We start from the raw sequence: 4,743 nt of genomic DNA, 5'->3' as shown, positions 1-4,743 counted from the left end.
TCCTCATTCCTAGCAATTAGGAAATGTAAATCAAAACAACTTTGAGATTCCATTTTATCCCTGTCAGAATGGCAAAGCTCAACACAACAACTGGTAATAAATGCTGGAAGGGATTCATGGGAAAGGGAACCCTCATTCTCTGTTGGTGGGTTACAAACTGGCACAGCCACTATGGAAACCAATGTGGAGAATTCTCCGAAAGCTCCAATTGAATCTACCATAGGAGCCACTGTGCCACTCCTAGGCATAGGCAAAGTGCTGGACATCCTGCTCCAGACACTTGCTCAGTCATGTGCTCTACTCACAATATTGCTAGGAAACGGAAACAATTTAAATGGCCTTCAACTGATAAATGGATAATAAAAATGTGATGCAGATACACTGTGAAGTACTGCTCACCTATAAATTAAAATCAAATCATGAACTTTGCAAGATGGAACTAGAAAAGATCATACTGAGGGAGGTAACCCAGACCCAGAAAGACAAATGTCACATGTTCTCAATTATTGGACGCTCCTAGTTCCAAATCCTCAGATGTGAGTACATTTCGTGGAGTAACTACAAAAATCAGGAAAGGAAAAAGATACCATTGTTAGGTTTCAGGATGGAGGAAGTAAGAGAAATAGCGGGTACACATGATCTGATTGAGGAAATAGAAAAATGGGGGCTCTAGTTATGAGGAAGACAGGAAGGAGAGGAGAGTAAATTATAACAGTGAGAATGCCTGAAAAAGTCATAAGCAATCATACTATTAATGATCTTCCTACATATATACAGTTTATATGAAATTCTCTCATGTGGGCTGGCAATGCTTTCTTGGAGAATCAAAGACCTAACAGAGCCCCTACACCAAGCATGAGAAGCCCACTTTTGAGTTATTGGTCAGGGTTTTCAAGACACCCCAAACATTACGGGATATTACTATTGCCCTTTATTTCAATTACATCCAACTGTAAGACAATTCTATCACTCCACCTTCCTTTCCTCCCTCAGTCTCCAGAACGCACAGCACTTCACTCTCCAATGATTTCATTTTTGTGCAAGAAAGGTAAGCAAGAGGAAGGAGCTAGAGTATGGCTCCATGGTAAAACCCTTGTCTGGCAACCAATCGTAAAGCTCTGGGTTTGATCTTCAACAGTGTGAAAAATGAATAAAGAAAACAAACAGAACTAGACATCATTAAGTAATCACATTCTGGGACTGAGGAGATAGCTCCATGAGTGCTTGCCCTGAAAACATGAGGACCCAAGTTCAGATCACCAGAATCCATGTAAAGCCAGGCACGGCAACAACCATCTGTAACCTTAGTGTTTCTACAGAGAGATTGGGTGGGGGTGGAGAAGGGCAGGATGGCTCAGCGAGCTGGCATGTGCAGCAGGGAACAGATATCCCGTCTCAAGGTGGAACGCGAGGAGGGACATGCAAGGTTGTCCTCTGATCTCTACACACCGTGTCACATACACGGGCTCATACTCACAGAGACACTCCTCATACAGAGCATACTCGCTCTTCTCACCCCTACTGTGTCATCCTAACGTCCAGCACAAAGGAGGGGAAGGGAGAGCAGAATGGCCACTTCTAATAACCATTAACTTCTCTGCTTGCCCCCTTTCCCCTTCCGTTCCTGTTCCCAGTCAGATCACTGAGAAGCACAGTGTCTTCTCCTTAGCCTCCAGAGAACAAGACAAGGCACCATGTGAAGAAAGGCAACCAATGAAAACTCACCTCCAGTTGCTTTACCAAGAAAACTTACCCAGGTATCTTTGTGTATCACGCCCTCATCTAAAAGGCATTTGGTGAGCTCTGTTACATCTGTGACTGAAGTCCAAAGCAGAGCTCTACAACAGTGTTCTGCCAGGCCTTTTTAGAGTTTGTTTTATTTTTTTATTTTATGTGCACATTTATGTCAGTGTGAGGGTGCTGGATCCCCTGAAACTGGAGTTACAGACAGTTGTGAGCTGCCATGTGGGTGCTGGGAATTGAACCTGGGTCCTCTGGAAGAGCAGCCAGTGCTCTGGAGCCCCCACATCATTAAAATATTATGCCATGTGTGGCTAAACCTTTTTTTTTTCTCCACTTGTATAGTAAGAATTTTATCTTTTTAAAAATTAGCTTAGCAAAGTAGCAGGTTTCCTTGTAGTATTTCACACTTGCTTGGGTTTAGTCGATTCCTCATGGCACACTCTTCCCTCTTCTGCTTCCTGTTCCCACTTTCTTTTTTAATGATGTAGACCTCAGACTCCCAGACCTGCAGACACAAACAATGACTCATACAGCGCCAGCAGTCATTATTAATCCAACATTACCCCCCCACTTCCCTATTGGATTATGAGTAATTGGCCACTAATACTGAGATCATTATAAACCACAAAAATCTAAGGACAAGATCCTTGAATATACTCCAGAGTGTCTGAGGGTCTCTTGCCATAATTAGTGTCTATTTTGTTATACATTCTTAGTCTGGAAAGCAACTTAAGCAGTGTTTCATCCACATGCCATGTTAACCCTTCAGTGATGGCGGCTCTTCTCAGACAATAAGTGATTTTCGTTGTTGGCTTATCAATGCATGCACAGTCATTAAAAACAGCATGAACCGACACAGGAATGCCGACTGTACTCACACAGTGTCTACATTATGAACCCAAAAAGCTGCACTTGAAGCTCACATCCAAGTGAGAATTTGTAAAGCAGCTTGGGGAAAATCCACTCTGAGAGTGTAGAGCGGAAGGAACTGTGAAAAGATTCTGTTCTCTCATCCATGCTCTCTGCTTTCCCATCTTGTTCCTCTTATTATTATTCATCTACATGTGCGTTCTTATTAAACAAACAAATGGCCATTATTCTGACTACCAGGAATATTGCCTATAATTTTAATTCATGTGACATATAACCACAGAGTCTTCAATTACATGGATGTATCATAGTTACCTAACCTCTTCCTTACATTTGGGTGTTTAAGATATATTGAGTTTTAAAAAACACAGGGTCTCACTACATAGCTTTGGCTGTCCCAGAATTCACTATGTAGACCAGGCTGGCCTCAAACTTACAGAGCTCTGAGTGCCCCTGCCTCCTCTGTAAGTTTGAGACCCTGTTTCAAAAAGCCAAAAAGAAAAAGTAAAAAATAAAAAATCTGACATGTCAGGACTCTCTACTCTTGGTCACTAATCTTAACAGCCCTGTTGTTCTCAACCCTCCTGGACTCAGTGACCCCCAGATACCCTACTCTCCTAAGCCCAGACTGCCAGCACCTCCCTCTAGGTATTTGGCTCTGACCTTCTCTCTCCCCATTATCACTATCCAGCATATCAGTGTGAGGGCCTAGCGGTGAAGAGCAGAGTTCAGCTGTCACCGGCCATGGAGCTGGTGCTCAGCTCACTGCACCTGACTGCCTCTTAGCTCTGTCAGCAGCTGCTCCTGCAGTTCCTTAACACCTCTCACCATGCCTTTGACCGGACACTCCTGTTTGCTCTACCCAATCAGCACTCTGCAGACACAGCTCCCTGTGGAGAAGGGATAGAGAGGCATCATTTAGCACTCACCCCTCTATGATCTGACCAAGACAGTCCTTCCCTATAAGCCAGATATGGCATGGAGGCCTTCACACATGCTTGTTTGGTCCACACAGCAGTTTTAAGGGGGAAAAAATTGGATACATCCATTGAAATTTTGAATGACTTAATATAGGCCTAGTTCTCTGACTACTTTTAATCTAAGGGGTAAGAGGAATTGCTCAGTTGGTAGCATGCTTGCCCATGGATCTGAGTTCAGCTCTCCAGCACCCACATGAAAGCCAAGCATTATGGCACATGTCTGTAGTCCCAGCACTGGAGAGACAGACAGGAGACTTCCTGAAGCTCATCAGCCAGCCAGCCTAGCAGAACTCATGAACTTCGTGTTTCAAAAATCCAGTTTCAAAAATAAAGTGGACAGTAACTACTAAGAAAGACAACTTATGTTGGCATCCGGCTCCATATGCCCATGCCTGGCCGCACATATGTACACAAACATACACATGTATGCCACATACACACACTAGGGAGATCTGTAGGCTGAGCATGCACTTCAGTGGTAAAACATACCTTTAGTATGTGTAAGGGCCTGGGTTCAATCCCCAAACCAAGAGGAGATGGGGGAGGAGAGTTCTAGTAACCAGGAGCCTGCACTTCAGGGGCAAAACATACCTTTAGTGTGTGTCTGCTGCTCTGGGATTGCTGTGGGCGGGGCATGCCTGTCCCACCTGTGAGAGGCCTTGCTCAGTTCACATGACCTTAACTCAGCTCTGGAGGCTCATGGGAGGGTGACCTGGGCTTGGGGACATGACATGCCACAAGCACAGGAGGCTGGAGTCGCTGACTCAAGGACATTTCCACGGCTTGTACACCGCCTCACTGGTTTTGTTCCTTTAGATATTCTGAAGGCTGGTGGCAGTTGGAGGCTGAATGAGAAATGACTGGAACACGAAAGCAGAGCAGCAAGCCATCCCAAGCTAGTGCCCCAGCCATCTTGCTAACAGGAGGGAGCAGATGCTGCCACCACTGTCCCCCACAACACTGGCAGCATCCCATGGTGACTGCAGGAATTTACGGTGTCCCTTCTTGATTAGGTTAAGAAGGCAGCCTGTTGTAGCCTGATTTCTCTGTGCTGTGATAGACATCATGACTACAAGACACAGGGAGAAAGGGATTATTTCATATTACCTGTCTGTGTCACAGTCCATCATTGGGGGAAATCAAGGCAGAA

General features: G+C 44.8%; 1 non-coding gene across 1 annotated transcript; it reads right to left on the bottom strand.

Moving 5' to 3' along the window:
• Positions 1–2,227: 2,227 nt before the first annotated feature.
• Positions 2,228–2,299, bottom strand: LOC118586450. Its single transcript, XR_004945335.1, has one exon. It is a non-coding gene; the product is annotated as a small nucleolar RNA SNORD113/SNORD114 family (small nucleolar RNA).
• Positions 2,300–4,743: the final 2,444 nt, after the last annotated feature.

The sequence above is a fragment of the Onychomys torridus genome, chromosome 6 (genome assembly GCF_903995425.1).
Source record: "Onychomys torridus chromosome 6, mOncTor1.1, whole genome shotgun sequence".
In the NCBI taxonomy this organism is placed as follows: domain Eukaryota; kingdom Metazoa; phylum Chordata; class Mammalia; order Rodentia; family Cricetidae; genus Onychomys; species Onychomys torridus.
This window is presented reverse-complemented; position numbering and strand designations above follow the sequence as displayed.